The sequence below is a fragment of the Passer montanus genome, unplaced genomic scaffold (assembly GCF_014805655.1).
Source record: "Passer montanus isolate IOZ18808 unplaced genomic scaffold, ASM1480565v1 scaffold80, whole genome shotgun sequence".
Taxonomy (NCBI): Eukaryota; Metazoa; Chordata; class Aves; order Passeriformes; family Passeridae; genus Passer; species Passer montanus.
Genome location: NW_024373257.1, coordinates 561,269 through 573,795, shown reverse-complemented (window position 1 = coordinate 573,795; position 12,527 = coordinate 561,269).

The following is a 12,527-nucleotide window of genomic DNA, read 5'->3' as shown; positions in this document are numbered from 1 at the left end:
CATTACAATTCAGAATTTGGGGAGATTTTAAAGTAGGAATCTTCCTTTCTCTGGAGCACATCTGGATTTCTATTGAAGCGTGACCTGTAATTTTCTAAATGCAGAAAGATATGCATTTAATATAGGAGTTTTCACACATTCACATGACCTCACTGGGAGTTTAAACTGCTGTGTGGCTGTGACACCCTATCTAGTGTTATTTTCTGTTTGCTTGTAAAATTTTGTCTTTCAGTGTTGCAAGTGACCATCAATTATTTAACTATTTATTGTTCTTTTCAGAACATGTCGTTTACATTCATGTACACAGTCCTGTCAGAGGGGCTGACATTCTTTATGTCCAAGTCAGACAGGCTTTATTTATGTTAGAGCTGCAGAAATACATCATTAAATTGGGCAGAACTGGCATCAGCTCTGAGCTGTCAGAAAGACTTTTTACCACATCCTGAAAAACAGTTGATATGTCAAGAAAGAGATGCAAAGGACATGCAGAGCAGCTGTGCAGCACTTACTCCTCTACAAGGTCTCTGAAAGCTGTGGCAGTTCATGAAACCACGGTTGATGGAAAGCATCCTGAATCCTAATGCTAAATAATAGGATATAAACAGATTGTTTTACTAATAAAAGGCTGTTCAGGACCCTGACTCTCCTCCCAGCCCCAGAAAGGCACAGCTCCATCTCAGCAAGTGTACCTGGAATTCTCTGCATTTGGGATAGAAAGCTTTGCAGAAAAATTTGTGCTCCTGCTGCCTGAGCTACAGAGTTCTGGCTTCAAACACAGACCTCTCATCTGGTCTAATAATCTGACATCTTTCACAAATCTTACATCAACTTTTGGGAAATGAGAGCAAAAGGAAATAAACACATACCATTCACAGTATCAGGTGCACATTCCTTTTAGGAGTGGCCATATTTACCCACTATAATCTGTTCAAAAGTAAGGTTTTTATATTGCTTTCAAAAATGTTCACTGTCGCAGTGCTGTAGGCACAGAAATTAACTACACAGAAATAAAAAAATATATATATTTCCAGATTAAATATTTTTAGCATAAGGATCAGTTTTCAAAAATGAAATAGTACTGAGACAAGAGAAGCTCATTCAATCTTTTGCCCTATGTGAATAAAAGCAGTTAGGTAAATCTTATCTAAACCCAAGCTTCTAAGCTGCCACAAGTGATATTTCTGAAGTGAGTGAAGCCTTAAAAGCCCATACTTTTTGCCATCTCTTCTATTTTCTATTTTCACTGTTTTAGTCCTAGAAAATTTGTAAAATATTATGAAGGTGATTAACAGGACAAGGTGTCTCAAAAATCTGGTGGAAGGAACCTCTGGAGGGCATCTAGGCCAATAAGAGGCTCCACAACCTCACTAGATGTGCTGCAGTGACATGATACCTTTCTAAATCCAAGCATTTCTCTTCATGCTCAATCTCAGCATCTTAAACTGCAGTTTATGACTGCTGTGTCTTGCTTTATCCTCTGGTGTTGCTGAGAGGGTTTGGGTTTGATGGTCTTTGCAACTCCCTCTCAGCTGAAGGCTGCTGTTAGCCCTGCCTTCAGTCTCCTCTTCAGCACAGTGAACAAGTTCAGCTCTTTCCTGTGTTTCCTGCAGGCCACCTGTCCAAAGCTCCTCACTGACCTCACTGCACCCTGCTGAACCCTAAGTCTGGTTAACCTGGCTTGCAGGTGGCAAAACTAAGCCTGTATTTCCCAGTGGTGCCTCACCAGGACCAGGAAGGGCAGGGTAAAAGTGTCCATCGCCTGTCTCCCTCCACCATAACACAGCTGCTCTTCCACCCTGTTTGCAGAGAACCACACGCTGTTGGCTCACGTTGAACTTGGCATCTACTGTAATTCCCAGGTGTTTCCAGCAGGCCTCTCCTCAGCCAGCGAGTTCCTGCTCTGTACCAATGTCCCTGGCACGGAAACCGACACTTATTCCTGCTGGACACTGTGAGGTTTCTGTTGGAATCATCTTCAGGTTTCTCAAGTTCTTCTGCATTGGAGCTCTGCCTTGACTGTGTCAGCAGTGCCTCTGCCCTGCCCCAGGTTCATAGCTGTGGGCACACTTGCTGAGGGGACCTGCTGTGTCATGGCCCAGGCTGTGGATGAAGACACTGAACAGTTCTGCTCTGCTATTGACCAGTGGCTCTGCTTTTACAACATCCTGATCCAGCCACTGATTGCTACCCTTTGATCTTGCCTGTTGAGTTAATTTTCAGCCCAGCAAGTTGTTCATTCACCCAACACGTGTCTTCAACTACCAACCGAGAGCACTGAGGGACATGGTGTCGAGGGCATCTATAAATCAAAGTGTATTACATCTTGTTACTCCTCTGTGTCTGCATACAGTTGTTTCATATGGCAGACAGTCAGACTGGTCCTATATGTAAATCCATGTTGTGCCTGATGATCTTCTGGTCTCTCATGTGCATGGGAATAGATTTCAAGAGGATATGTTCCAAAATGCTTCTATATACCAGCAGAGGTAAGCCTGACTGGCTTATGGTTCCTCCAGATCTCCTTCTTGCCTTTCTTAAAGGTGAGTATAATGAGAACCTTCTTGCAGTTCTCTGTGGCCTCTCTTCATCACCACAGGTGACAGGAGCCCACAGGGGCATCAGCCAGGTCTTTCAGCTGTCTTGAGTGAATCCTCTCTAGACCCATGGAATTGAATACCTTTGTGATGATCCTGCTGTCCCTCTGAGGGTTGAAAGCCAAGAGTAAGTTGCTACAAATGCACATGCATTCATACAAGCTTTTTTTATTTTTTTTTTCTTAGTTATTCAAGCCTTGATCTGAAAGTGGTCTGGGCTGGTTTGTATGCTTATACTACTTGGTTTTGGGCTTAGAATCCATCTGAAATAAAATTTTCCCACTGATGCAAATCTCAAATTATTCTAAATATTTTAATGTCATTAGGATCACTCCAGATTAAAGCAAAACAAAACAAAATGAAACCAAACCAAACAAAAAAAGACCCAAACAGACAAACCACAAAAAGAAAACCAGGCCCTTTGTCATGATTTGTGAAAGAAAATAACCATGACATAATGTAGAAAAACAATGAACTATGAGCAAGGGGAAATTTTTTCATCATTGTTGGAACAAAAGTATTTGGGTTACAAAAGTTGTCTACACTGTATGCCATACTCTCTTTTCCTGGAAATAAACTGGATCACCTCCTCCATCCTCCCAGTGCCTGATTGTCCTTTCTTCCAGCCTCCTCAACACCTTTAGCACTGTTGGAACAAAAGTATTTGGGTTACAAAAGTTGTCTACACTGTATGCCATGCTCTCCTTTCCTGGAAATAAACTGGATCACCTCCTCCATCCTCCCAGTGCCTGACTGTCCTTTCTTCCTCCTCAACACCTTTAGCACTGTGATCCCATGCTCTTCATGCTCCATCACATCTCAGCCCCTCTCACCTCTTAGATCCATATTTATATTTTCAGTACATAAAACATACATCTCCACCTTGTTAGCTGGTGGAGGGGAGACAAATATTGTGGGTAGTTCATGCATCTTAGTGACTGGACTAGATTGACTGGCCTCAACCTCCTCACTGGCGGCATAAGTCTCCTTTCCTTTTCCTCTTTGAGATAATTATAGGGTTGGTACCCAACTGGTGATATGTGCAAAACTCATAAGACTTTGAGACCTTTAAGATGTGTAACCACCTAGTAAATTTAGTTGAAACTGGCCTGCAAGTTAAAGAAAGTGCCAAGAAAGTGGAACAACAGGCAGATGGACAGTATAAACTTTCCTCGGCAAAACAGAGTAAAATTGAGGGTTTGTAATTTCAGTAATGTTTGTTATGATTTCAAGTTAATTATGTCTGTCCAAAGATTCTTGCCTCATGTATTTTAACAATTATAGCTATTAAAATCTATTCTTTAAGGCAATTCACAGCAAATCAAATGCAGAACACTAGAGCAGTGACCAAGAGAAATTACAGAATCATCATAATGCTTTGTTTCCAGTGCTGAAATCCCAGCCATTATTATTTTATTTAAGCCAACTTCTCTAAAACATTTTGCCCAAATGTTCCAATCAGTCATGAACTCATCCAATCTATCATTGTCTGTTGTATGTGCTGCCCATCCTGTAATAAGGGAAGTAACATGGAAGACCTGAACTTTCCATCTACCTAGCAGTCCTCACCAAGAATATTTTCCTGGGTACACTGCAGATATTTTGACATCTTTCTGGCCAAAGGTGTCACATCATTTGACAAAAGCCCAGCTGACACATGACAGTGTATTTTTGTGCCACACTGGCCCCATTGCAGGCTGTTGGCCTGGGAAAAAGGAGCTGGGGATTTTTCCAGCTCTGGAGATCCTGCAGCTTGGTGAGCTGGCAACCTCCCAGCTCAGGGCAGTGCACAGATGCCATGCTGTGGCAGAGGGGACTGAAATAGGAGTCAACCAGGACAGTGCTATTCCAGGTGTAGGAAATTTGACTCATCCAAGACCAATGCCAGTGGCAGCAGGAGCTGAAGGCAGGCATTGTCCTACGGGGTGCTGAGGTGGATGGTGTCATCAAACACAGGGCAAATCCAGACACAGCAACACTGGTCACTGAGACCTGAATCAGACTTTCAAGTCACTATGATCTTCAAACAGGGGAATTCAAACAACGGCCAAATTGACTAGAAACAGGCCACAGATTGCCAAAACCTGCAATGTCTTCCCCAGATGTATTATTCCTTTGAGGTGGGTGAAAAATGGGGCCTCACCAAGCAAGAAGAGCCATGGCACTGCTTGTGGATCTGATCCTGCTGAGCAGATCTCAGCAGCAGGAAAGGTCAGGGACCTCCCAAAGTGGAGGTGTTCCTGGAAATGGTGCCAGCTGCCCATGTTGCCTGGTTTGTACTGACCTTTATGACAAAGAGATCTCAGCCACTCCTCTGGGCACAGACAGGCTCCATCCCCAGAGCTGCCTCTGTTGGAACAGAAGCATGGAGGTTCCATGGGTTCTGGAACCATGGGTTCATCTTATTTGCCTATGCAAATAAAGAATCAAGACATGTCTATATATATATATATATGTATATTCATCAACAGGTATGTAAAATAATGTATCTATTTAATTTGATGAAGGAAAGAAAGAAACATGATATATTTGAAGCCTCAGCTAAAAAATATATATATATGACACATAATCTCACCCATATACTCGGTCACTTGCACCTAAAACCAATGACATGAATGTGGGGTGAAAGCTTCCAAACATGAATTTGCATTCCCAAAACAATATAGGTGGGAATATTGTGTGCAGATGCTGAATGAGCAGGAGTGTGGCCCTCTATTCTACCAAAAGCTCAAACTGTTGAGTCCATGAAACACCCAAATTACTTCTGCAGGAATTCACAGAACGAAGAAGGCAAAACAAAGCCACAGATTCCTAGTCCTGAAGGGCCTGGCACAATAAGGACATGGATAGTCACACATCCAAGAATCAGATAAGGATGCTATGAATTAAGACAGGCATTATAGGATAAAACGGGAAAACCCCATGCCCCAAACTCAGACATAGCTTCTATACCCCCTTCAGGACAGGTGACGATTTTTATTCTGTCTTTGGGCAGAAATAGTGGGTTTTCTTTGAAATAGTCATTGAACTGGCTGCCACAGCTTCAGGAAATAAAAAGACACAGTCTAAGCAATAGCAGAGAAGTTGCAGATCTTAGAAATTTCTGAATGTATTATGGTATTTCCTGTGTCTGATGATATTTCAGAGCAAGCTCTGAAAATCGTAGGTTTTTTAAAAAAGAGGCTGGCAGATCTTGAATGGCTAAAGGGGTATTCTGCTGCAGAAATTGCAACAGGGAAGGGGTGGGCAGACCTCAGTCTTGGAAAGAAGGATCCAAGAACTGGGGGATCTCCGCAGAGCAAGGTTTACTCACAGTCAATCTCACCAGGTCCCTAACTGAAGGGTGGAGTTAGAATCCTTTCCAGTGAGGGTCACAGTGGAAATTGCACACCTATGCACTGGGTGTATGGTTTCAAATAATGCTGAAAAGTGGATTTGAGGACTGCCATTTCATCTAGCATTTTAATGCCTGTGTTTTGAGACACTGACAAACAGAGTAAAGCCAGAACATTCAAAAGTAAACAGCACTGCCAGGAACACGTGTCATTGTATATTTCTAATGTTCTCACTGAAAAAGAGATTGCCTAACTTCTTACTCTTTAATGGGATTCATAAAACCGGAAGATTATTGCAAACTATAAGGGCTGTGCCACGTGGCAGGGGTAATTCTATTCTTGGCACTCTTTGCTCAGCTTTTGCTCATGTTATTGCTATTTAGCAGCTGTGTTTAGGCTGTCTCAGCTCCATTGCAGCCAGATCTCTCTGATGATAGTGGAATAACATCTACGTGTAGCTAGGTAAAGTCTGTCCCAGCCATCAGCTTTTCAAAACACATCATCTCTCCATTGGAAATCGTACAGGAACGAAAGAAAATTGAGATTTGTATGGCCCAGATTTGTGCAGCCCTGGACCCTGGGCTGCCTGCTGAGGAGCAGTGTCTGGGACAGCCTCGGCTGGGAGCAGTGCTGGAGCTGCTTCTGCAGCCAGCTGGGGCAAGGCTGGTGACGGTCTGCAAAGGAGTGCAAAGGAGGAAAGAGAAAGGTGAAAAGAAAGACTGGGCTGACACACCTTGGGAAGCAACGAAGCAGAAAAGCAGGCAGCTGTGGGGTAAAAAGTTCAGCATTGAGCCCTGGAGGTGCAGACAGAGCTGCCGTGAAGCCCATGCGGCAAAGGGGAGGTGACAGCAAAGGGCATCAGCATTACCTTTGCATTCCCCGAAAGAGTTCCTCTGTAACAACGTGACATTCACAGAACCTGTTAATGCCAGGCAAAACTGTGCCTCTACTTAGAGCTTCCTGATAACTTTTCTTAGCCTACTGTTCAAGGTCTCATGAGGCGCTTTTTTTTTTTTCTGACAGAGAGAAATCTGTCTTTCACAAATGCAAATTCCTGAGCTGACTTGTGCAGTCACATCTATTACACATGTGGTAACAGGCTTAAAATCATGGGGTTCTTCTGGTTTTATTTTAAGATTCAAGAAACACCTTTGTCTTTTAGGTTTTGCAGACATTAATCATGTCAAGAACGCCACTGATTGTTGACTGTATATATTTCTAAACTAAAATTATTAGATTCTTACATATTAAACCAGGTCACCGTGAACTGCTGAGGGAGTTCTAATCAAGCATCATGAGAACTGTTAATGCTAATACTTGTGATTGAAGTCTGAATAAAGAAGAAACTCTACCACTAGGCACAGCAAGCAATGCACCAGATGGACATGGAGGTGTTTTCCATCCCTGAAGTAGCTGCAGGTGAAATGCCTTCCTTAGCAGCTCGTTTGCCTGCAGCTGTGTCAGGCACAAGCAGAGGTATCCCTGTGCTGTACTGAGACATCTCCCATCTCATCTGGGTTTGGCTCCATCAAGTCAAACAAAGATCTGAGCACATACTGATATTAGCAAAGGTAGATTGTTACTGACAGTAATAATTTCACAGTGATGTTAAATAATCACTCTTTACTTTTGCATCCTTTCTTGGGCTCGGGAAAATGCAATCGCTACAAACATCTGATAAATCTCTTGAAGTAAATGTAACCTAATGAATCCTTATATGAACTTTTCTTCAGGCTTCTTGGTCTTAAATCATGTCTGACTCTCTACTGGACAAGCAGCCAGGATTACTTGATTCTTTCAAAGCATTTTCAATATAGGTCCGTGCACAGTTTTGTGACACTTCAATGTAGTAAGTATTTTGCTGAGGAAACACTGATAAGCTTTCTGCTCCAAGTTTACACACAGAAATGTTTCACAAGAGTACATTGACCTGATTTTCAAATATAGAAAATGCAAGTCTCTGGTATGCTTTCAATAAATATTTCCACAATGCAAGTTGCAATGAAAACATGAACAGGTGGCATATGGATGCAAACATACAAGCATCTGCAAAGTAAATATTTCCTTTGTAAAATACAATTTACTAGATTAGTTAGAGGTTTATTTATCTCTTTTGAGAAATAAATCACATTTCTATTAAAAAGGGTGAGAAAATGTCAAGACATTTCTCAAAGTTCTATCAAAGGAGTCATGAGCAGTGTACACATGTTCCAATGAAAACACTCCAGAGATTGCTTGTCATCCTCTCCTGTTTTACAGCAGCATATAAAGTTTGGGGTACTTCTTTAAACATTGTTGTAAGAAGAAAAATATTTCCTCCTGAAAAGCATGCAACATGGATGTAATAATATTTGTCAGCAGCCATGCTTAAACATTAAGGAAAGGAAAAAGAACACAAAGAGTTCAAATGGGGTAGAAAAATTTCTTACCTGCTTTGAACCTGAGGAGCTGCCAAATACACAGCAACCAAAGGGTCACAGTCACTACACAGCAGTGACTCCAACCAAAATTCTGTCCCAGTGGGGTGAAGGTATGTTTTACCCTTGCAGGCTGTCTGCAATGCTATAAAATGGTTATTATACAGTGATACTCTTGTTATAAACCATTAACTACTTGTCTACTGATAAAACTTTAACCTTTTCTGTTCTAAAAAAAAGGAGTTTTGGGATATGTGTGTTTATTGCCTCATGGGAACTGACTCTGGTCCTCCTTATAGATTTGCAGGTACCCTGGGAAAAGTGGTGTTGGCTGGCACAGGGTGAAAGTCAGCACAGTCAAAGTCAAGAAGAAAACAGAGTTATTTTAAGAATGAGTTGGAATAAACACATCTTTTTTGTCATCAGCATTCAGTGGATTAATTCCCACTGTGTAAGCAGGGACAGTACCTTGCTTTTACATGGTGTTTTTTGCTAGTGAGGAAAGGAGATTGTTTGGCTTTTTTAACTACCAAAGCAATTCCATCTCACTTTTAAAAACAAGGCTCAACAAGCTGATGTGATGTGCAGAGAATGTACAAAAATGCAGTCCAAAAAAAGGGTTCTGGTCTCTTGGGATGTGGCACAATTGTCTAGCCATTAGACACTACTGATACTGCTACTACTCCAGACTACAATTCCTTTAACACCTTACAGATTGTTATGTCTTTCTCTCTTATGAAAAATAAAAATGAGCAATGTATGTATTTATTATTTTAATTTAATTGGTGGCAATCTACAAGGTATTCATAATGATACTCATATTCAAAATAGTCATACTGAAAATAAATTTATCTCATGTCAGGTGACCAAGACACTTTGTGTTGAAGAAAACTCCTCAGGACATACGAAAGACTATGGAAATGCTGAAATAATTAAGATTGCTTTTACAAATGGGAACACCAAAATTGTTAATGTGCTTCTTCAGTTAGCCAAATGTCTTAATAGTCTGCTCACAGAAGTTTTAGTTAAAGCCAGGCTGTGCCACCACCCCAGTGCCAGGCTGGTACAATCCTTTAGGAGGGACAGTGCTGCTTGCTGTCCCTCTGGGCTCAGCTCTGTCCACTCGGGGGGTGTCTGCCTGCCTGTGTGTGGCAGCCCTGTTTCTTGTCCTAGATCTTTCCTCTCCCCGTGTTATTCTCATTAGGATGGGAAACAGAAAAGGGAAAAGGTCCTCAGTGGCGGATCAGCACAGGGACACAAGGGGGGCGCAGGGGCCGTGGCACCCTGGTGACAGTGACAGTCCAGGGTGGCACAGACATCACCCGGGGGCCACCTTCACTCCCTGAGATGCCAAAGTGCAGCTTTCCCAGAGGGATTGCCAGGGAATGGGAGGCTCCATGGGAGAGGGGCACGGGGCTCGCTGGGGCAGGACAGCCATGTGGCCCCAGTGTGCATCCAAGGGCCAGGGATCCCCTGGGTATTATATTATCCTCCTCAAGCCATGAGTAATAAGGTCTCAGAGGAATATAATACACCCAAGATAGCTCAGCTACTTTTGGAGGCATAAAAATAGGCAGGATGGCTTCTGCTGCAGTGTTGGAAACAAAAAGGCAAAATAACAAACAGAAAAAAACCGAGCCAGGTGCAAGAGAGCTTGCTCTTGGTAAAACACCTCACAAAAGCCATTCGTTTCTTTGTTCACATCATTTTCTAGTAAATTGCCCAGGCAGTACTTTTTGGCTCCTATCCAATTAGCTACCCTTAAGTTTGGGGTGAAGTTTCCAAGGTCCTATGAGGTGGCTTTTTACCTAATCGATGAGAGAAACTTCTGGGCTTCCTTCCTTTTTAGAGGGACAAAGGAGAATTTTGTCACTCTGTAACAGGGGGCACATTCCTATACCTGGGCTTGGGAGGAATTGTGGGGTGGGCAAGCCCTGGGAGCACGAAGGCTGCACGGCCCAGCTCCCCCAGGGCTGTCACACTGAACAGCAGCAATGCTCAGCTGGACAGAAACATCTCCTGCTCAGAGAATGCTTTGGAGCCTTGAAATGTTAATTGCTTTACAGCCTCCTGCCATAAGCAGTTAAGTGTTTGTTTTTCTGCTGTTGAAAGGGATAAGAATGTAAAATTGGATCTAAGAGACACACAGGAAGATGCTCATCCCTGAGCAGGAATCTTACAGACAAAACAGAACCAAGTGCAACTTGATTCTTGAAAATGGGAAAAAGAACAGTTCAGTCACATTAAGCTCCATCCAGCTTTGCTGAACTCAGTCTGAGGTTTTTGGTGTATTGAAAGCATACCTAGCTACTGAATCACAGGTCTGAGTTCTTTGTTAATAGAAATGCTGCTAGAGGATTGCAGGTATTCTTAAATGACAAAATAGGAAAGAAATTCATTCTCATGCTTACTTACACTGCCCTTTCTATTCAATGGAAAGAGCATCCCTGCTTCTTTACATCATCATGGATATCTTTGACTAGAATGTTGAGTTTAGACATATGGAATACTAAGAGTCCAAAACTTTGGGTTACAAGCCCAGCTTTGCAAATAGGAGACTGTTTGTCCACTGGGAAGTTGCAGTAGGATTGTGAGCAAAACTGATTGTGAATTTCTAACTTCATATGAACACTTTATATAAAATACAGAGAAAAAAATACTTGAGGCACCAGATGGCGAAACCAACACAAATGAATGAACACCTCTTAAAAGATAGTATATTTTTATTTATGAAAATATCAAACCATGTTTATATGATAGAATAACAAACTGAAAGGGAACCTTAACACTTGCAAATTTGTATGTGTGATGCAGCTGCAGGGAGATAAAATCGCTCTTGAGTGACAGGATGTTTCTAATGCTTTCCTTCATTTCTTTTAAGCCTTAATTAGAGCCAGATGTTTCTTATTTCCTTTCTTTTTTGTTTTCAAGTGTGCACAAAGCATGGTGCCAGCAGTAAACACCATCTTTGACTTTTTTTTAATGTGTCAACTGCATCTGAGTCAGAGTCACAACCCAGTAAAATTCCAGCAAAGCGGTGCAAGCTTTCCCTCCTACTGGAAGATTGGCATTGCTGTTTCCTGCGGCACAGGAGCCATAAAAATCCCACCATGTGTCTGAGAACCTTGCCGCTGGTAAATTACACCAGAGGCAGGAGGCTGGAATGTTGTGTACCATGAACACAGCTGCCCCTCCCATGCTCTTCAGAGGGCTGGGGGTGATTTCTTGTTGCTTAATTGCTGTTCAGCTGTATGGATCTGCAGCCTGTTTTCCATTTCTTCCTTCTCCTCCTCAGGGAGGCAATGGCTCGTAACCACAGCACACAGGCAAAACCATTTCTGCTCCCATTTCAGGCCTTTATTGCATCCTTACATTGACCTCTGAGCTGCCATCTCTGGCAGAGTGTTTTGTCAGTAAATGGCAGAAGTCTATAGGTGAGAGCTTCCTTTCTAAACTAAATTGCTTAGTACTGCTGTAGTATTTATAATTATGGTTTTCATCTACTTCTCTAAATGTATTTTCATTCTAAGAAATGTATCAAATATAGAGATCCATGAGCAGCAACAGTTACCTAACAAAGAGGTAGAAATTAGTGTTCAACAAAAGTCATCTGAGGACAAGTTATTCCTTATTTGACAACTATTTTGAGCAAGCACATATTGTACCTAGAATAAATTTTAAGGACAAATTTTCTGGCAGTTTTCTAGTTGTCTTTCTTCCTTTTAACAGATGTGCTCTTTGTTACTTAGTTCTTGGGAGTCAGGCTCCCTTCCACTACTGCACATACTGGAGAGCTCTTTGGATAAAAAAAACTGCTCTGTTTTCTTCCACCAACTTTTATACCAGCAACTCCTACCCCAACTGCTGTTTGGAGGAACTGAAGCATTTTTGGAAGAGTACCTGATTAAGGTACTTGATCCACTGAAGTGTTTTAGTGCCTAAGTTTTAAAGATGAGTGAACCTAGAGGATACAAATTCCTTGCTGTCATATTTGCTCTTCATTCATGCTATATTTAGTTACAAAGGAAAAAAATAATTTAAATAATACATTTAAATAATTTAAATAGAACAAACATCACAGTTTCTAACATCAAGTTTCTAACTGACCTTTCTTGAATTAAAGTGCAACCTGTTCAAATGTCTGGATGTGTTATTAGAGTAACCTGCTTATCCCACCCCAT